Source organism: Thalassophryne amazonica, chromosome 9 (assembly GCF_902500255.1).
Source record: "Thalassophryne amazonica chromosome 9, fThaAma1.1, whole genome shotgun sequence".
NCBI classification, from domain to species: domain Eukaryota; kingdom Metazoa; phylum Chordata; class Actinopteri; order Batrachoidiformes; family Batrachoididae; genus Thalassophryne; species Thalassophryne amazonica.
Window position 1 is genome coordinate 70,198,459 of NC_047111.1, and position 22,860 is coordinate 70,221,318.

General features: G+C 40.7%; 1 protein-coding gene and 1 long non-coding RNA gene across 2 annotated transcripts in view; both read left to right on the plus strand.

The window, feature by feature from the left end:
• Positions 1-22,860, plus strand: part of mtnr1bb (melatonin receptor 1Bb) — a 223,647-nt gene that overhangs the window by 43,143 nt on the left and 157,644 nt on the right. The window lies entirely within an intron of this gene.
• On the plus strand, positions 3,606-21,395 carry LOC117517342. The gene is made up of 3 exons (XR_004562708.1): positions 3,606-3,722; positions 5,683-5,688; positions 21,382-21,395. It is a non-coding gene; the product is annotated as an uncharacterized LOC117517342 (long non-coding RNA).

Genomic DNA, 22,860 nt, shown 5'->3' on the forward strand with positions numbered 1-22,860 from the left:
TGATCTTTTGTGACTTTTGTGAGTTGTTTAGCTGACTCCTTTTCCAACGAGTGGTGGAGGTAGTTTTCCTGCCGTACGGATTCCTGGGTGCAGACGCACCCACATTTAATTGTTCTTTTGTTCCTCGCCAGCAGTACCAGGTCCGACACGCGAAGGCAGTGGCCACCTGGGAGTTCGGGACTTGGCGGCTCCAGTATTCCCGGGGTCTGGTGGCGGAGGAAATCGTGTGGTTCCGGTTCTGCTTTGGACAGACGTCTCCTATCTTCGAGCCTGCCCACACGACACCTTTTGTGATTTGGCTTTTGTCTATTGTTGTAATCTGATTGTATTTGTTGTGCCCATTCACAACAGTAAAGTGTTGTTATTTGACCTCATCCATTGTCCGTTCATTTGCGCCCCCTGTTGTGGGTCCGTGTACCTACACTTTCCCAACACTATTGTGCTCTAGTTAGCACCCTCCTAATGACAGTGCAGCTGTCCCTCCTAATAATGGGACGGACGCCTCTCCTGATGGCTCCCTTGACAACTCTCCTGATGACGTGAATGACTCATTACCATGAACAAAAGACTGAAACTGCTTTGACCTGAGTATCCCATTGTAAACAGGGGACAAAGTGTGTCTCAGACCCCCTCCCCGGTTAAGGCTGGGTTTCAACTGTTTCACATAGAATGCCTCCTTGACCCCTCTCAAACCATTTCATCTCTGTGGCTAAGATTTTAACTTCCTTGTCCTCATACATGTGGTTAGTGTCTTTAAGGTGGACTTAAAGACACTAACCATGTCATCAGGAGAGTCGTCAAGGGAGCCATCAGGAGAGGCGTCCGTCCCATCATTAGGAGGGACAGCTGCCCTGTCATTAGGAGGGTGCTAACTAGAGCACAATAGTTGCTAAGTACAGCTATTGTTTAGTCACTAGACTATAGCAGTCTGCCTCTTGGTAGGAGGGGTCTGGTTAGGTTTAAAACTCAGGCTTTTGTGGCTTCTGTTTATTCTTCTCTACAAGAGTCAAGACAGAAGTCAGACTACCAGAGCAAGAATTTTAGCTGAGGAAGCTTCTGCGATTTGAAGCGAAACGTCCTCGCGTCAAGCAACCCAGTCCAGTCGAAGATTCAAGCTTCTCTACTATGGAAACCACCTGGACAACTGAGAGCCTACACAGAAACTATGTAAAGTTCTTCACGTTTCACTCTGCTGTTTGTTTTATGCAATTAACTATAATTAATTCCAATTATACTATATTATAATATTATAATGAACAATAATTTTGTCAACAGGGAAGCTTGGGCACACCCTGAACTATGTTAAAAAGTTTACAAATGATGCAGTTGTATCATGTGATGTGAAATGTCCAACCTAACAACAGGTTTTACATCATTGGTCATGGCATATACACGAAAGTCATCACATCTAGTGGTGGAGATGATGGAGTGGTGGAGTGCATCATTATCAACATCGACCAATGTAACTTGCAGATTTTTAATGCACATAGAATCTGTTAAATATGTGTAGAATCAGTTCATTTTCTGTACCAAAGAGTGGTTTAATTTCAATGACTGAGGTTTTGAAATCCCTGAACAAACCCAACACTTGAGCTACTCAATCTGCAGTATGACAGTAAACGCCTGGATGGTGTCAGAAAATGCAAGCTGCAAGAATACATTTCAGCAAAAGCTTTGGTTTCGTTTTGGAAAAAGCTTCAGGCAAGATCAAGTTAGTCTGTGATCATGATGAAACAGATTGTTGTGTGGGCCGCTGAAGAGGAGGTACTGCTGGCCCACCACCACCAGAGGGCGCCCTGCCTGGAGTGCGGGCTCCAGGCACCAGAGGGCGCTGCCGCATCATGGGAGTAATCTGGGTGACAGCTGTCACCCATCACCAAACACAGCTGTTTCCACTCAGCACCGAGGTATATCAGGAGGACGGCGTCTCCACCTCAGTGCCGAGATATCACCTAAGACCAAGGTAGTATTCTCTGCAGGTATACTTTGCATTATTACTTAAGACTGTCAAAACTGTTTTTCAGGACTGGTGACTACTAAGAACCTTATTCCTTGGATAAGTACTCACCTTCCTGCTGAACTTTGTCAAGAGGTGGAGGCGGCTTCTCCCCTCTCTGTAACTGGGTGCGTTCATCCACTCCTGTGTGTTGTTGCTCTCTCCTGCCAGCAGTACCGGATCCGACGAGCGGAGGCAGTGGCCACCTGGGAAGTCGGGACTTGGCGGTTCCAGTATTTCCAGGGTTCGGTGGCAGAGGAGATCTGGGTGGTTCCGGTTCGACTGAGACGGACGTCTCCTACCTTCGAGCCTGCCCACACGACACCAGCGGATTCGACCCTAAATTGTGTTTGTTGTATTACTCTTGCTTGTTCAGTAGTAAATCTTGTTATTTACTTTCTCCATTGTCCGTTCATTGCGCCCCCTGTTGTGGGTCCGTGTTCCAACACTTTCACAACACAGATAGGCTTTTGATTCATGTAAGACATGCTGACAAATCACACTCAGTTGTCGTCATGAGCAGCCGAAACACTGATGTTGCAGTTATATCTCTTCCGGACCATGTGCCTTGTTGTATGCGATGATTCATGATGGGTAAAAGAAATAAGATGTGTATCATAGACTTGCAGCCACTCAGATTAAACGTCTTGCAAATACAGCACTGGCCTTCAAGCTGTGACTCTACAAGGGTTTTCAACAGACAAGGGAAGCAGTAAGATCCAAAGATGATGAAAGAACATCAAGTGTTTCATTTACATTTTACATTTATTACATTTATATAGCACAAAATCACAACAAAGCTGCCTCAAGGCGCTTCACACAAGTAAGATCTAATCTTACCAACCCCTAGAGTAAGCACACAGGCGACAGCTGTAAGGAAAAACTCCCTCTGATGATATTGAGGAAGAAACCTCAAGCAGACCAGACTTAAAGGGGTGACCCACTGTTTAGGCCATTCTAACAGTTACAAGGTTTTTTTTTTAAAGTTTAACAAAGTTTATAACATTTGGAAAAAACAAAACATTTCAAAAACATCCTCTTGATCTATGGCATGAACATCAGTGAGAAATTCTGTTTGGTTGGGCTATAGAATAGAATAGAATAGAATAAACTTTTTTGTCTGTTCCACAAAGGTCACAAAAATTCTTCTTCAACAACTAGCTCATAAAAACACATTAAATACACACAGCTTCACTGTTAAAAAAAACAAAAAAACAGCACAATTGACAACACAAGCATGTATCTGGTCTTATTAAGGGTTGCTACAGCAGAGGGGATTAAAGATTTTTTTGTGGATATTTTTGCAGGCCAGAGGGACTTTGTACCGCTTGCCCGATGGCAGTAAGTGGAAGGAGTGGTGAAGGGTGTGTGGGGGGCCCTCAGTGATTAGGGTGGCTTTCCTGATCACCGAGCGATTATATAGTTCAGACAGAGGGGTTTGGGGTGAACCATTTACCTTGCTTGCATGACTGATAATACAGAAAAGTTTAGTTCTGTGTTTGATAGTGAGACGGTTGTACCAGGATGAGATATTGAAGGTGAGGAGTGACTCAATGAGGGATTTACAGACCAGAGTTAAAATGTCCTTGCTGACATGGAAAGTCCTCAGTTTACTCAGTGTCACTGTGTGTTGAGAAGGACAGGCCGGTGTCTATCTCTGTTCCGAGGTACTTGAAGGACTGAACCTGCTCCACGATCTGACCCTGGATGCTGAGTGGCTGGAACAGTAAAGATGGCATTTTGTCTCTGCCTCACAGCACAGCTCCTTGGTCTTACAGATGTTCAGTTCCAGGGAGTGTTCAGAAAATGTCTGGACCAAGCTGCTGACAAGCTGGTAGTGGGACAGAGCATCGGTGTCAGTCAAATGCGCCACCAGAGCCATGTCATCTGCATATTTAAAAAGAGTCATTCCTTCATTGCTGCAGGAGATGTTATTGGTATAAACAGAGAAGAAAATGGAAGATAAAACACAGCCTTGTGGGAGTCCTGTTTTTAAAACCAGCTTAGTGGATTTAAACCCATTTAAAAACACCATTTGTGGTCTATCAAAAAACAAAAAAACAAAAAAACAAACAAAAAAACCCCCAAAAAACCTCTTAATCCATAAAATCAGTGTGGGGTGAACCTGAAGGTCAGAGAGAGACAGCGCAGCAGGTTATTTGAATTTACGGTATTAAAAGCTGAGGAGAAGTCCATGAATAATATCCTCGTGTGGGTGTACAGAGTCCAGATGTTTGGTGACGGTGTCTAAAAGGGTGACACTTGCATCTTCCACACCTCATTTTGCCTTGTAGGCAAACTGGAGTGGGTCCAGTTTGTCAGACAGTAGGTTTGTAAGGTGTTTACACATGACCCTTTCCACACATTTGCACAGCACTGATGTTAAGGCATTGCTTGGGAACAGAGCCAGAATCCAGGAGAAGCTGGAATAGCCTGGCAAGAGGCGCACCCAGCTTTGAGCACCCTGCCTCTGAACCCATCAGGCCCCGCTGCCTTGTGTGGGTTGACTCTGTGCAGGATGGATATCACCAGCTGTTCATCAATATTGAGGGCTTGGAGGGGGGGGAGCTGGGGGCGCAAGGGTCCAGGTGGTTGGTGTGCTGCTACTGTTGAACCACGAGAAGATGTTTAACTGCTCTGCGAAGGAGATGGATTCTGTGGAATTAACCATTGCAGGTTTGGGGGCTCTGCCCATCATGATGTTTAAACCCTGCCACACCTTCCTTGCATTTCCAGAAAATAGTTTGTGCTCCACCTTGTTCTTGTAGTTTATTTTAGCAAGCTTAGCTTGCCTCCTGAGCTCTTTCTCCAGGTCCCTCACCCAAAGCTCCCTCACCCTCATCCCTGCAGAAGGGCTTTTTTCTTCTTAACCAGGCAGGTCTCCATGCCCTTGGTAACCCATTTTTTACTGTTTGTTATGTGTCGGACGCAGCCCGGAGAACCGACCAGCGTTTGAAGGACACAGTATGAAATAAGCAGAGCACGGTACAAAGGATAACTAAATTTAATGACATAACAGTGAAGTGGAAAATACAACAAATGAGTGCGCGGTCTGGCGTGGTGGATTACGGTGCGCTCCTAGCAGCACAAACGGTCCGGAGCCAGAAACTGTTCGGACCCAAGGACCCCGCCGACACCCCCCAGGTGGCCACGACAAACTGAGTCTGTGAAAGAAGAAATCATCATGTGAGTCCACACTCCACACACAGAGAGACCGCTCAAAGGTGTTCACAAACAGCAAACACTTCCTGGCTTAATTACTAATCAGCTTCCCACCCTGCAGGCATGGAACACCCTGTTCACAAACTCAACTGCAGTGGAAGCTGATTAAATGACTAACATAACAGCTCAATACAATAAGGTGTGAGGGACACCACATTTACTGACTGTATAAATGTTAGTCACAAAACCTAACGTACCTCAGGAAGTGTGCTGACGAGCGTGAGACCTCACCCCCTCCTCTTTCACAGACCATGCATCAAACCTGGACGTTCTCTGCATCCACTGATGATGAGATGGCTCTCGAGACGACGATCTCACCCGTCTGGTCACAAGGTCGAGTCTCTGGCTAATACACACTGTGTACTCCAGACTTAAATGCCACCATGTTCCAATCCGTGTAGATGCACCACAGCTGTGAGTCCTGAACGAGCTGCACTTGATCAGCCTCAGGTGATCAGGGTGAGGTCCTGGTAACTCAGCCACACAGCCACTCAGTCCCAAATGCGCACCACCTGGAAGGAAAACCAAAAGACAGAAACAGAAGACAAACAAAAGCCAGCCAGGCACGCCAGCCACAACACTGTTTTGGTGAATAGTTATTTGTTTTGTGGATGTGATGGGATCCTTGCGGAATTAAATATAAGAGGTCAGTACATCTGTTAGTGTGCCAGGATCCTCACCACTGTCAGTAAAAAATATGTCCCAGTCTGTCTGTTCCAAACAGCCTGGCCAAACAACAGTGTGTTAACAAAGTCAGGTTAAAAAAAAAAAAAAAGCAAAACAAAAAGGTTTTGCTGTGCTCCACCTTCAGTAGCAGAGTCTACCACCAACAAGGGATTTCTGTGAAGGCTTTCAGTTGTCCAGGTGGTTTCCATAGTAGAAAAGCTTGAATCTTCGACTGGACTGGGTTGCTTGATGCGAGGACGTTTCGCTTCTAATCACAACTTTGTCCCCTGTTTACAATGTGGTACTCAGGTCAAAGCAGTTTCAGTCTTTTGTTCATGGTAATGAGTCATTCATATCATCAGGAGAGTCGTCAGGAATGTCGTCAGGAGAGGCATCAGTCCCATCATTGGGGGGACAGCTGCCCTGTCACTAGGAGGATACTAACTAGAGCACAATAGGTGCTAATTAGAGCAATTGTTAGTCACTAGCCAATAGCAGTCTGCCTCTCGGGAGGAGGGGTTTGGTTAGGTTTAAAACTCCAGCTTTTGCTGGCTTCTGTTATTCTTCTCTACAAGAGTCAAGACAGAAGTCAGACTACCAGAGCAAGAAATTTTAGCTGAGGAAGCTTCTGTGATTAGAAGCAAAATGTCCTCGCGTCAAGCAACCCAGTCAAGTCGAAGATTCAAGTTTCCCTACCAACAAGGGATCTAGATGATTGCACTCCCCCACCACCTCCAGCTAGTTTGCCTTCTTTTGATGTAATTTACATTAGACGTGTGACAAGTTTGTAACCACAGGAGAGCAGAGGTCAATGCAGAAAACCACATTTCAATTACCCCATCTATTTCCTGAGATGTGATCATTAATGTATATGAACAGGTGACTTCACATTTGACCTTGACCTTAGACCTATGACCTTAATAGAACTGTATGTTGGGCAAACAGTCCACTGAGTTTGTCCACCAAGTTGTGTTGAAATTGCTCTTTGTGTTTTGAAAATATTGCTGCAGACAGGCAAACAGACAGACAGATATGGTCATTACAGTAGCCTTGTTTTTGGTTTACAGTGAAACTAACAAGTGATCCCCTGACCCAGCATGCAACATTTAGCAATCACCAGGCTGAATTTCACTGTCAAGAACTACTACAAATGACTGATGTGTCTTACAGACATAAAGACATGGATGACCTCTAATTTCCTGCTTTTAAACTCAGATAAAACTGAAGTTATTGTACTTGGCCCCACAAATCTTAGAAGCATGGTGTCTAACCAGATCTTTACTCTGGATGGCATTTCCCTGACCTCTAGTAATACTGTGAGAAATCTTGGAGTCATTTTTGATCAGGATATGTCATTCAAAGCGCATATTAAACAAATATGTAGGACTGCCTTTTTGCATTTACGCAATATCTCTAAAATCAGAAAGGTCTTGTCTCAGAGTGATGCTGAAAAACTAATTCATGCATTTATTTCCTCTAGGCTGGACTATTGTAATTCTTTATTATCAGGTTGTCCTAAAAGTTCCCTAAAAAGCCTTCAGTTAATTCAAAATGCTGCAGCTAGAGTACTGACGGGGACTAGCAGGAGAGAGCATATCTCACCCGTGTTGGCCTCTCTTCATTGGCTTCCTGTTAATTCTAGAATAGAATTTAAAATTCTTCTTCTTACTTATAAGGTTTTGAATAATCAGGTCCCATCTTATCTCAGGGACCTCGTAGTACCATATCACCCTAATAGAGCGCTTCGCTCTCAGACTGCAGGCTTACTTGTAGTTCCTAGGGTTTGTAAGAGTAGAATGGGAGGCAGAGCCTTCAGCTTTCAGGCTCCTCTCCTGTGGAACCAGCTCCCAATTCAGATCAGGGAGACAGATACCCTCTCTACTTTTAAGATTAGGCTTAAAACTTTCCTTTTCGCTAAGGCTTATAGTTAGGGCTGGATCGGGTGACCCTGGACTATCCCTTGGTTATGCTGCTTTAGACGTAGACTGTGGGGGGGTTCCCATGATGCACTGTTTCTTTCTCTTTTTGCTCTGTATGCATCACTCCGCATTTAATCATTAGTGATCGATCTCTGCCCCCCTCCACAGCATGTCTTTTTCCTGGTTCTTTCCCTCAGCCCCAACCAGTCTCAGCAGAAGACTGCCCCTCCCTGAGCCTGGTTCTGCTGGAGGTTTCTTCCTGTTAAGAGGGAGTTTTTCCTTCCCACTGTTGCCAAGTGCTTGCTCACAGGGGGTCGTTTTGACCGTTGGGGTTTTTCATGATTGTTGTATGGCCTTGCCTTACAATATAAAGCGCCTTGGGGCAACTGTTTGTTGTGATTTGGCGCTATATAAAAAAAAAGTTGATTGATTGATTGATTGATGTGCCATCTTTAATTGGACAAGGCCTGAAAAATTAAGATGGGGAACTAATGGTCACTTACCTGGGAAAGCCATCTGTACCACCACATGTTCTCCTTCAGTGTTTATTTGCATCTATAAAGTTGGTAACTGCCTTAAATTGCGCTGTTTTTTTCTGAAAATGCAGAGTGATCATGTACAGATCGGTGCACATGCACAAAATGCAGCGTAGATTTACAAAATAAGCTGTTGCTACAAACACAGGAGACTGTATGAAAACTGTTGGACTGTATGAAAACATTTCATGGACTGTAAGGAGAAAAACAGTTTACGGTTTAATCCACAGTCCTGGATAACATTTGGGCTTTTAAAAGATGCACAAAAAACCCAAGATTGCACCGTTGTTGATTAATGCTTTTTTTAATGACAAATTCTGGCTTTTCACATTACTTTGAATTGTAATTGTCAGCCTGTTTCATTATAAGGAAAAGTGATCTTTATTACAGCTACATCTACATACACACACTCATCTTCAACTGCTTAGTCCAATTAAGGGTCGTGGGAGGCTGGAGCCAGCAGTCATAGAGCGTTAGGCAGGGTACACCTTGGACAGGATGCCAGTCTGTCGCAAGGCCACATAGAGACAAACAAACACATGCACACCCGCACACACACTTACAGACAATTTGAAGTTTCCAATCAACCTAACCTGCGTCTCTTTGGATGTGGGAGGAATCCATGCAAACACAGGGAGAACACGCAAACTCCACACAGAAAGGCCACAGGTGGGAATCAAACCCATGACCTTCTCACTGTGAGGCAACAGTGCTAACCACTAAGTCACCGTGCTGCTCCATTTACATACCGGTACATTGAATTCTTAAAAGGAGGAACTGATTCACAATCTGATCAAGAGTAGATCACATTTTTTTCCCACTTTTTTAAAGAGGACACTTTTTAAAACACTCAAGTACTGTGAAATATTTTTGGGAGAAACAGTACTGATGTCCTCCAGGTAATAAAATGTCAATGTATCAAAATACAACCCGAATCAGAATAAGTTGGAAATGCAGAATGCAAAATACAAAATAAATAAATAAAAAATAAAAATTATTATTAATAACACCACCACCACAAACAACAACAACAACAACAATAAACAAATTAATTACATTTAGTTTAACAGTATAAACCTGACATTTAAAAATTTTTATCTGGTCAACTTTATTTAATTAGTGAATATATATCCATTCCTGCATTTCAGACTTTTGGCACATTCCAAAAAAGTTGTGAAGTGTGTGCACACTATTATTGTTGTTGTTGTTGTTAATAATAATAATAATAATAATAATAGTGTGTGCATTTTAGGGTTAGTAATGATGCAAAAAAATATATATAATGATGTTATTTCAATCAGGTGATGTCAACAGGTGACTGTAATCATGATCTGGTCCAAAAGCATTATCAACAAAAGGGAAAGAAGAGTCTTTGTCAGATAAACCAGCAAAGAAAATTCTTTCACGGAGTGATGGAATCTTGTCATTGCTGCCTTTTGTTCTGAGAAAGATGGTGAGCTGTTGACCTTATAATCTTAATAAATAAATAAATTATATATATATATATATATATATATATATATATATATATATATAAAAATTCCAGGTGGGGAGCAAGGTGTGAGAAGCAGAAGCGTGTCATCTTGTTTGTGGTTTTCTGATCCACAAAAACACCCTGAAATCTCAAAACAGTTGTTTCTTTGTGGCACAAATCCCATACGGAGGTTAGTTTAGATGCAGTGTAGTTCATAAAATACAGAAACATACCACACTGAAATATAATCACATATTAGCTTGGCGTGACAGCTGAAAAGATGATTTTAGGATTTGTGGTGAAAGGAAATCTGTTTAGAGTTTGACAGATGACGGATATGAGCCTCCAGTCAATGAAGGAAGACAATGTGTGACACAGAGGACAGGAATTGCTAAGGAACAACTTTGGCTCTTTTTAATTTGTTGGACACTTTCTAAGTGCTTATTTCACATCTTTACATTTTAGGCATTCCGCTGACACATTAATCCAAAGTGTCTCGTGATGAATAAGCATGTGGGATTTCTGTGTCTTGCTCAAAGACATTTTGACAGGACATACTGCTGCTGGCAAATTGCTGCATGGCATTCTCTGCCGGGCTATAATAATAAGAGTTAAGACCAGAGCACGAGTTGTCAATCTGAACTATAAATTCTGACAATCTTCAATGTGCAGTAATTGAAGAGGAAGGCAAAGAAAATTACTGTGCAATTTTTGCACATTTATATGGCATTTTATCAGTAAGTGAGATGCCATTTAACATAACATTCGGAAACCTTTTTTTTTTCCATCCACACCTGCATAAAAAAAGCAAGCATGCAAGAGTTGTGTTTAATTTTCATGATTATGATATAATGTGTAAAATTAAAAACTGAGCTCCAGCAACTTCAAAGCATATTCTTCATATCACAGATTTGGTTTAAAAACTACAAAAGCACAAGTTATTTTTTTTAAAAGAGTCCTCGGCTTATTAAAGCATTGTTAACACTCAGGGTGCCGTGTGTTCTACGTACCCTGAACAACTGCTTTGTTTTTGAGAAATCCATGACAATTATTATAACATATGTATGACAACATATAAAGTAGCAAAAAAATAAAATGCTGGCAACCTACTTTTGAAAATTGCTAGTATGGTAATGGCACAAAATCTCAAAAAATATGGCCAGCTGTGTATTTTTTTCAAATACATATTTTTCTAATATACTGATTTAATGCTTTCTTAAAAACATTCCCAAGTGCTTTTTTTAACAGAGGAAGCAATTTTCAACACAGCATATCAAAACACCATAGTTTGTATTTTTGTCTAGGACTTGTGCAAAGAAAACTTTCAACTTCATTGGGCTGCAAATATATATATATATATATATATATATATATATATATATATATACACACACACACACACACACACACACACACACACACACACACATACACAGCTGTGCTCAAAGGTTAGAATTTCTGGTAGAATTTATGTTTTTTTTTTTTGGCCATTTTTCAAAGAATATGAATGATAACACAAAAACCTTTGTTTCACTTATTAGGAAAGCCACCAAGACACCCAGACAACCCAGAAGAAGTTATAGGCTTATGTGGCTGTGATTGGAGAAATTGTGCAGCGTGCAAGGTTTGCATATTGCATCACCACTCTTAGCTTCATTGTGGAGTAGAGCGGAGAAGGATATTTTTTCACCAAAACAGATCAAAACTACTACCCCAATTCCAATGAAGTTGGGACACTGTGTAAAATGTAAATGATTTGCAAATTCTCTTCAACCTATGTTCAATTGAATACACCACAAAGACAAGATATTGTCATGCCCCGCCCAGTTCCAGGCTTCAGCCCTTATTTTTCCTCTTTATTTAGTTCTGTTCCTTTTGCCCCAGCCTTGTTTTATTAATTGCCTTCTTCATCATGTGTTTATTCTATGTTCTATTTTTGCTTTGGCACATTCTTCTGTTACTTTTATTCTTCAGCCATGTTCCAGTTCCGTTCTAGTTTTGTTCTATCAGTCTGTGTTTTCATGGTTTATCATTTGGTTATTGTTTGCCTATTGTTTTTGCTGTTCTCATTTCTATTATGTAGTACTGTTATGCCAGGTTTTGTTATCACTTAGTTTCTGTTTTTCTTATAGTTTTGTGTCTGTTCCACTTGGTTTTGTCACAGTGTGTTATTTCCCATGGTTCTGTTTATCATGTTGTGGTATGCTTTTCAGTCCTGATCAAGTTTAGATTTGTGCTCATGTTTTCTTTGTATGATCTTTAGTTGTCATGTCCAGTTTCATTATTATCACAGTCTTGATTTAGTTGATTTGAAATTACTACAAATAATGTACCAAGCGAATAACAATACCTTACCAATAAACATTCAAAATATGTTTGAAAAAAGAGTAAGTAGTTATAATTTGAAGGGCATAGAAGTCTTTAAAAAACCCAGATTCAGAACCAAGATAAATGTTGGGAAAGTGTAGTGACACGGACCCACAACAGGGGGCGCAAATGAATGGTCAATAGATAAGCCAAAATATAACAATTTAATGTTGTGAAGGTGCACAACGAACATACAGACAATCTCAGAATATAATTACAGTCAATCCACAAAGGTGACGTGTGGGCACGCTCGAGGATAGAAGACGTCTGTCCTGAGAAGAGCCGGAACCACACGATTTCCGCCAGCCACAGAACCTGGTGAATACTGGAGCCGCCAAGTCCCGAATTCCCAGGTGATCACCGTCCCCGACTGTCGGATCTGGTACTGCTGGCGAAGAACAAAGACAGTCAAGTGTGGGTGTGTGTACACCCAGTAACAACAGCGGTGGGAATGCCACCTCCACCTCTCACTCAATATGTTGCAGCGGTCTCAGAAGAAAAAGAGCGCCGTCTTGCACAGCCTCCACAAAAACGACCAGTACTCCTGCAAACACTCACAATAACAGATTTACAAATCTCACAAAAAGGCTGAGGTGGAGATGACGTCTGGTCTTTATGGAGTGAGAGGACGTTGAGTAGATGGGTGACAGCTGTCAAGAGGTAATGAGTGACAGCTGTCACCCCCGGCTGTGTCCATGGCGGCAGCGCCCTCTCGTGCCTGAAGCCCGCACTTCAGGCAGGGCGCCCTCTGATGGTGGGCCAGCAGTACCTCCTCTTCTGGCGGCCCACACACAACAATAAAGGAACGGAGTATTGCAGTGAATGGTGTAAAATAATGGAACAACCTCAAAGAAATCAAAGAATCAAGGTCGCTTAAATTATTTTAAAAACGTATTAAACTTGATGTATTTTGTAAGTATGAAACTATGAAATAAGTCAGTGGGCTGTGACAAAGCCAAAAATGTAATCTGTTAATAATGTTTAGAATGTTTGAAGTTTAAAATGTAATCTATTAGGGATGTAGTCTCTTAAATAATGGTTAAAATTAGGAAAGAAGTCGGTGGCATGTGACAAAGTCATAGAAATGCAATGATGTCGATTGATGATGCTTTGCAAGACTGTTGTAAAAAAAAGGGGCAGAATATATAAGACTTGTTCTTCCAAACTGCTCCTTTTCGTTCAGTGGTTTGTAATGTTTTGTTAATTTTGCTTTTCTGTTTTTCTTTTAAATGAATGAAATAAATCCTCAATAAAAATAAATAAATTAAATAAACTATATAGTTGGGTGATACAAATGAAAGCTTCAGTCACAAACACATAAGCCTATAACTACTTCTGGTTTGTCTGTGTGTGTTGGTGGCTTTCCTCACACATTTCCTTCTTGCACAGTCACTCAGTTATTGAGAACTGTCTACTCCATGCACATTTACCATAGAGTGCCATATTGTTTGGATTTCTTAGTAATTGATGTAAATAAAGTTCAAGACATATTCAGTGGCAGCTTCACCATCAGAGAGCCTCTTCCACAACTACCACAAAAGGATGGAGCTAAATCAAGGCCTAAAGGTTTGCAATCTGAAAATAAAAAAAGATTGAAAAAATAAATTTTGAAACTGAAAATTCAATGTTTGTTCTTGAATTTTATAATCATTTAAAAAGTATTATCAAAATAAAAATAAGTGTAAGATATATATTTTTCAGTTTAAATAATTTTTTGATTCAGCTCTGTAACTTTTTGATCAAATTTATTTTCATTCATATTTCTTTTGTTCACCTTCAGATCTTTTCACTTTCAGATATTATTTCAGTTTCAGACTTTTGGCCCCATTCTGGCGTGGGAGGGCGTGGCTTCGATTGAGAGGGGTGTGGAATTGTGACAGGAGAGCAATCAGTCCTCACATGGTGTTGCTTTCAGGAAACGTGGGTACTTTGATAGATAATGACTTAACACTTTATCTCCATTGAATTGTTTTGATACCTGTAAATAAAGTGATGCTAAAGATGTCTATTTCAAGTAATTCTAGACAACTCTTGGTCATTTTTGATATTTAAAAAAATGAAAAATATGCAAGATTGTAAAGTTTAACACCTATACCTAAAACACTGATGTGTCCCAAATCCACACAAGACCGTGAACGCAGAGCTGCATCGCCGCATGAAAATAAGGCAGGTCACTCATTTTACAGGCTGCAGTGGAGTGTTACGAGCTTTCTAAGTGACACACAGAGAGACCTGGCTCAGCAGATCTGAAGGAAGCTTTAATATGGCCAGAAGCGAGCAGACTGCTGGGAAATCCAAATCCAAAGCCTCCCAGAAGAGCGCTTTGGTGTGAAGAAGCCTCACCGTTACAGGCCCGGCACCGTGGCACTCCACTGCTACCAGAAATCCACTGAGCTGCTGATCCACAAGCTGCCCTTCCAGCACCTTGTGAGAGAAATCGTTCAGGACTTCAAGACCGACCTCCGCTTTCAGAGCTTCGCTGTGATGCTCTGCAGGAGGCCGGCGAGGCTGACCTGGTCGGCATCTTGTGGATCAGCAGCTCTCTGGATTCCTGATAGCGGTGGATCGCTCTCAGCGCCTCGGTGCCGAGCCTGTAAGGGTGCGGCTTCTTCACACCGCCGGTAGCCAGAGCGCTCTTCCGGCTTTGGCTTTGGATTTACCGGCGGTCTGCTTGGTTCTGGTCACATTAAGTTTACGCTGTGAAACTGCCAGCCACTTTGTTACATCGTCATTAAATTCACATACGGATCCACTGAACCAACTGCTACATATCGATCACAATAAACAGCTTTATCTCGAGGGTTTAAAGCCTCGTAATAAGCTTTCATTCTATTTTCTTTCACGTGCCAGCCGCATAGTAAATAAACGATGGAGACAGGAGCAGAGTCATTATCTATCAAAGTACCCATGTTTCCTGAATGCAACATCATGTGAGGACTGATTGCTCTGCTGTCACTCACAATTCCATGCCCCTCTCAATCAAAGCCATGCCCTCCCACGCCAGAACGGGGCCAAAAGTTTGAAAATGAAAAAATAAGATCTGAAAGCAAAAAAAAAGATCTGAAGGTGAAAAAAGAAATATGAATGAAAATAAATTATTTGATCAAAAAAATTAGAGCTTAATCAAATATTTATTTAAACTGAAAATATATATCTTATTTTTATTTTAATCATACTTTTTAAATATTATAAAATTCAAGAACGAACACTGAATTTTCAGTTTCAAAATGTATTTTTTCAATCTTTTTTATTTTCAGATTACAAAACGTTTGGCCTGGATTTAGCTCCATACAGAAGACTCCAAGCTGCCATTGATGTTAATGGGGGCAATACATCATATTAAGAACAGGGTATGTCAACCTTTGATCTGGATAGTTTCTGTTGTCATTATGATTTTAAACGAGTAAACACAATTGTTTGACAATAAATGGCTTCACCCTACCACTAACCATGAGTGAAAAAAGGTTTTTGTATTATCATTGATATTCTCTGAAAAATGGGCAAAAAAAAAAAAATCTTCCAGGGTATGTAAACGTTTGAGCACAACTGTACGTACGTACACACACACACACACGTGTATGTATGTATTGATACCATAGATCACACTTCACTATTGGACAAATTACAGAAGTACGATATTAGAGGACCGGCCCTTGATTGGATAGCTAGCTTTTTATGCAACAGGTATCAGTGTGCCCATTTTGGGGGGACAAATTCTGAATTTTTGAGGATTACATGTGGGGTGCCCCAGGGTTCAGTCCTTGGGCTGTTACGGTTTCTGTTGTATATTAATGATATAGGTTTGGTTTGCAAGTCTGTGAGATGTATTTTGTTTGCTGATAATACGCCTGTGTTTGGTAGTGGGGATCATTTGGGACAGTTCCTGGACATGATAGAGAGGAGCAAAAATTTAAATACTGCTTTGATTCAAACAAATTACCGCTTCATTTGGGTAAAACAAAATATATTCAGAAATAAGCCCAGGAACTTAAGTTGAAACTTATTATTGAATGATGCTGAAATTGAAATATTAACCGAAACCAAGTTTCTTGGAGTTTTTAATCGGTGATAAATTAGGTTGGAAAACTCATATAAATGACGTTAAATCCAAAATGTCAAAGTTATTGCGATTTTGGATAAAGCACAATACCTCCTCTTCCAGCATTCGTTGGTTACGCTGTATCATTTATTGCTTGTCCCATACATGACCTACTGCATTGAGGTTTGGGGAAACACATATAAAACAAGAAAGCTATAAGAGTTATTAAGTAAAAAAAAAAACAAAAAACATATCGTGAGCCAACAAACCCACTGTTTGCTTGCTTACACATTTTTAAATTTTTGGACTTGGTTGGCGTTTATAAGCTTTTGCTTCAGCCTTCACCCTTTCGGCCGCACAGAACTGCAGGGCTGAAAAACAGTGGATCCGCGGGATTCCGCAGATTTCATCATGGGCGTGGTTGGGGGGGTGTTAGTGTTGTACTCTTTAATTGTGATCGTTACTGAGTTTTTAAAATGCTTATCGCAAAGCGTTCTTTTTTACGACATCATGCAAGTTTTATAAGTCCGCGGACACTGATCTGTGTGTTACAGATACTTATCAGTTTCCTCGGATCCGTGGAGATTCGTGGAGGAAAAATGCCACTCAAAGCCTGGCTGTTACAACAGTTGTCGTAAAGCGGGACTGGTTGGTTGCTGCGGTGACACTGTGTGGCTCCTGTGCGAAGCTTAGCTAAATGTAGCATGTGGACATCGCACACTTTTAGAACTTTAAAGTTTTTAAAAGAAGAATTTTGCAGCATGTCTGTGTCACGGAGCGACATCAGACCGAAGACAGCGAGGAAGAAGGTTTGAAAAAGTGTGATCAGGACAGCAATCCGTGGAATTGTTGCTGGATTCATGAACACACCTGAAAGATGAACGGGAAAGCGAACTGGTAAGAATTTTTTTCTCTCTCTGGAAAATAAACATTGTGCTGTTCAAACAGGATTTCAGAAAAGATTATGTGCCTTTTTTTCTTTCATCAATCTAGACTTTCTTTCATTGAAAAAAAAAGACGTGGCTTTGAATGAATTTAGGCTACATGAATTTACACAATGTAAATTAGTTTTTAATTAATGTAGACTTTTTTTTCGTGGGAAAAAAGACACTGTGTCAGGGACTGAGGTGGCGAGGCACAGCGGGCGGATGGACACAAATGCATGACTCAGATGTGGGTTAAGGAAAAGGCTTTATCCAAAAAACAGGCTCAGGTCGATACACAAGGTCACAAGCAGGCAGGCGGCGGTACAGACAGTCTTGAGGCGGCGGCGTGGTCAGTGACAAGCAGAGTTCCATCACAGGCAAACAGGTGTATCAGAGGAGGCAAAAACATAGTCAAAAACAAGCAGGGTTCAGGCACAAAGAAGCAGGTTAACAGGCTCAGGCAAAAACGTGGTCAAGGACAAGCAGAGGACAAGAGCGGCAAAAACACAGACTAGGGCAGGATACAGGTGGCTTGGAATGAGGCAGAATGCACAACGAACTAGCAGTGAGTTGTGGAGGACAAGTGGTTTAAAAGCAGAGGATAATCAGGGCGTGATGAGATGCAGGTGCAGGAAAGAAGGCGTGGCTGAGTGAGACAAGAGTGGAGAGCAGGTGGGCGTGTCAGACAAAAGCAGCAAGGAGAGGAATGTGACAGTGACAGAACAAATGTTAAACAATTCCTAAAATCCAAAAGTGGACAACAGAAAATTAAAGGCTGGATCAAAACTACAGAAGAACTCAACATGTGGCTAGAGTGTACAGAAAAACCTGAGGGACAGATGTGCTCAAGACAGTGACTGAATAACCAGAAAGTAAAGGATGAAGACTAAACTAGAACAGAATTCAATAAGTGGCTGAAGTGTAACAGATAATCCTCAACAGCTAATGTGATAACACAGTATGACGAAATAAAAAGCCGAGACTAAACTAGAACAGAACTTAACATATCTGAAATGTAACAGATCATAAAACCAAGACCAAAGTGGAAGAAACAGAAAATAAACACTCAGGCTCGGACAGAAGGACAAAGAGAGGGAAACAGACAGAGACGGGGACAAAACCAAATTCTGTGCAGGTCCAGGGCCAAAACCTGACACAATGTGGCTTTGAGTGGATTTACAGGGATTTACACAAGAATATGTGGCTTTTTACTATAAGGCAGTGGTGTAGTCTACATTTTTGAAGTGGGTAGACTGTGTTTTTTGTCCGTCATCAACCTCGTGCGCATGCGCCCCCGGTTATTAACATTTTTAAGACCATAACAACAAATAGATCTATACTTTCCATCTGATCATTTATATTCTATATTTGAATATATATAGCCTCACGCCTCCTACCACAATCTCTGTTGAAGTTGACAGTCCATCATCAGGTCCAGACAGGGGACTGGAACCTGTAGGCTTTGTGGTCCATAAGGAAACCTACCCAGTATAAACAAGCTAGTATTAGTATACGTTACGTTACATTAAAACAGCAGCTAGGCTGAAGGACAGAAGCCGGGACAGAAGCTAGCTCCCAGAAAATTCACATACAACAATGAAAATATGGTAGATGCTTTACTTTGCAGAAACCTTTTTAACCCATGACAAAAACATTGTAGGCCAAATCAATGGCACAAAAGTATAGTATGAAGACAACCAACTAACTAACTAAGACAACCATGCAACTACTGAGAGTATGCCACTTACCAATTCCAGTCATTTTAAAACTACACTAATCAACAGCCAACAGGACTCAAACTCAAGAGACGTCTGTAGATTACCGGCAAAACTCTATTATTTTTAAAAAAGCTGTTTCATTTTATATTTTAACAATAAATGAACGGATCAATAAAAATGTCCACGAATCAAAGTCAAAAGACATTTGCACAAGTAGAGGCTCTCCATTTATTGTGCGCAAATTCATATTTTTGAAATGACTCTGTCCTGATAACAACATTAAAAGGCAATTACATATTTTGTCAAAATTACAAGTTGAAATGACCGTTAAAAAAATTCATCAAGAGATTTATGTCACAGAAATCCTACTTTACAATCACTGCAGTCATTGTTAAATTATTTCCTGTTGCATTTATAATAAACATTTGTATTTATTTACAGTGTCTGTTTTTCTGGTTGAAATGAGATATAAATAATCTACCAGACTTAAAAAAAAAGTACAAATTTCCATGTTATTTTGTCTAAAAAGAAATGTCCGAGGTTCCTTATGTTAAACAAGAAATAATCTAATCTGAAATAACAGGTGGTTTTAATTTACAGATGAAAGGTTTCTAAAGAACCATTTATTGATTTATTTAGCTATTTTAATTACAAGTGTTCTAAACTTTTTTAACAGTAATCAGAAATTCTGAGGTAACAAACAACAACAAAAAACATTTCCAAGGATTTTTCTTCAGAAAACTGCTCCATAAATGAGCAGTCCTGTGACACGTTTGTTTTGTACAGATCAGTGGTTTCTGTTTCTGCCACTAGTCTTCCGTGTTTTGGCCTGACGCGTCGTTCCTATTGGACAATGCAAAAGTACGTCACAGCTCAGAAAGTTGGATTGGCTTGAACTTTGTCTACATCAGCCTGCCGACAAGCAGCAATGCACGCTCCTGTCAGCATCTAAAAAGGAACGCGTCTCAATGAAAATAATGCTTTTTAGACCGTTTTTTGACGCATCTGACGTATTCAGTGTGAAAGGCCCATTAGCTTAGTGAACAAATAAAAAACTAGCTGTCGTAGGCTAGCCCACTTACCAGCAATGCAGACAGCGCCAGGTTTATCTCCTCCACTTAGGGTGCAAACTTCATCAATCGGCCCTGAAGCAGCAGGTGGACGTTTTCGAAAAAAAAAAAATCTAAAACCAAGGCCTGTTTTCTTTTCATTTTTTCGGGTAATAATCACCATCGATACTTTCTCCAGCATTCTTCTTGTTTGTGGGCGGCTTTCGCGCTGATTATCTGGTAGCCCCGACCCCATCTGTCTATGAGCCAATTAAAACTCTTATCTAGCAGAGCGAGCGGGGGTGGGACATACGGTGCACTCTGCAGTAATGGACGCCTGATGGCTGTCTTTTAAAGGGAGAAAATAAAATTACAGTCAATAAGCGCTTATTTTATTTACACTGTCACGTTCCAAGGGGCAATTTGAAGTGGGTAGACGGAAATTCTTGTAGTTCCTAGGGTTTGTAAGAGTAGAATGGGAGGCAGAGCCTTCAGCTTTCAGGCTCCTCTCCTGTGGAACCAGCTCCCAATTCAGATCAGGGAGACAGATACCCTCTCTACTTTTAAGATTAGGCTTAAAACTTTCCTTTTCGCTAAGGCTTATAGTTAGGGCTGGATCGGGTGACCCTGGACCATCCCTTGGTTATGTTGCTTTAGACGTAGACTGTGTTTCATAATTATTGTATGGCCTTGCCTTGCAATGTGGAGCGCCTTGGGGCAACTGTTTGTTGTGATTTGGCGCTATACAAGAAAAAAGTTGATTGATTGATTGAAATTCCCGGTCATTTTAGGTGAGTAGACGGCGTCTACCTGCGTTCCACGTAGACTACACCACTGCTATAAGTTATGTTATTGATATTTTACCCTGATTTTTAAAATATTCTACAATCTTTAGCTGTGATTTTTGACATGGTTTAACAGTCTTTTCAGTCTTCATGAATTTCATGTAGTTTAATTATTCTGAGTTAATGCATATTTTGGTTTGCAATTAAAAGGAAAATCATTCCAGGTCCTACTTCCATGTCATATTCTATTATTTCAACATGATCATTGATGGTTCAAATGAAAGGTTGAATCTAGCATCATTTGAATATGCACTAATTTTGAGATTTGTTCTTCCAGGAGATGTTGAAAATGTATCAGTAGATGAAAATTTAATTTGGTTTCTGGGGCCCCACAAGGCCCTAGAGCCTGGCTCCTAGGGAGCTGCGCCCCCCAGACCCCCTGCAAATTTTCCTCGGGTTTTACAATTTTCATTTCACAGCCCTGAACTGGGAAATTGAGTTTTTGTTTTCTTTTGTTTTGTATTATGAGAGATTCTTTTGTTTATTATGTGTGTGTGTGTGTGTGCACACTGAATAAAATTCATTCATTCGTATTATGCTATGACAATATTAGGGTGGTACAACACTGTGGTGCACTCATTAGATCAGGGCAAATTGGCAAGCTTTGATTTCAAAAAGTTAAAGATGGTTAAAGTCTCCATCTGCCACAGTTTGTATTTAAAGTGGCTTTGACTGGGTGTCCTTCGATGTGCTGCAGCAAAGTCCATGTCTGCACACATTCAAGACAAATGGATAGAAAGTGAAAGCATACCCACTCAAATGATGTGGGTGGCAAATATATAGTTTCCCTTGCAGGACTTACATCTCATATTTAACAGAATGCTGAAGCTGAGAGTTTTCAACATAACATTTTCTCAGTTTGATTCCAGGATCTCTTCTCTCCTATAAATTGAACCTGAAGTTTAACGGTCACTCTTCTGTGACCCCATACTCAGATTGTTAATGGGGCCTCATTGTATAGTTTTTGTATAAACTAGTGTTGACCCTCAAGTATCGTAAGAATGAATATTTGCTGTTTTAAATGGAAAGAAACTGCAGTGTGTGAGTCCCCTAAGCGATAAGCTTTGATGGTCTCAGTTGAAGCCCACCCGAAAGAAGAAAAAGGTGCAGTTCCTTGACTGGCCACTTGAGGCTGATTCCAAAAGGCTTTCAATTCCATGTTAAAACGTCCAACTTTAGAATAGAAATAAACATGGTTACAGTCTGGCACTAAAAGCGGTTTCGGTCACCATAGGTAGTTCCCCCCCTCCATGGCAACTGTATGAGGGATTCAATTCTTTTTTTATAATTTCTTAGTTTAAGACATTTTAAGTCATAAAGTTATGCATAATTAGGGACGTGGTCGCTTTGAGCGACAACGGCTGAGCCACTGAGTCCAATACCTTGGACTTAGTAGCTGAATTAATTTATTTATTCAGCACACAGATGAACATAACAAAGAAAATAACAAAAACTCATAAAAAGAACAACATACAGTGAACTCGTTTGGCCGAACGGGTGAAGGCAGAAACGAAGCTCATGAATACCTTCCTCTTATACCATAAAAAAATAATGTTGTTGTTGTCGTCCATTCGACTGTTCCCATTCTGTTCGGGGTCACCGCACTGGATACAACCAGATCCGCATTGGTATGTGACACAAGTTTTACGCTGGATGCCCTTCATGACGCAACTCCCGTTTTACCTACACACAGCCACTGGTGTTCCAACAAGGTCTCCCGTCCAAGTACTAACCAGCTCCTGCTGTGCTTAGCTTCTGAGATCTGACGGGATCAGGCTGACACAGGGCAGACCAGCTGCAAAAAAATAAAGAATGTATACATATATAAATATATACTCATAACAATACAAAAGAAATGTGCACAAACAATATAACTTAATCAATGCACTAAAATTTCAAAACACAACCAAACAAGCAATCATGCAAAATCCCAAACACAATGACAAAGTTGGTAAACCTAATTCTTCAAACAATAACGGGTAAATATATTATTTTTGTAAAGCCTTTTAAAACCAACTAAGGTACCAAGTAATGTAATATTATCAGGACAATTATTCCAAATATTAACCCCCTGGGGCCGATGCCATCGTATACAATGGCTAA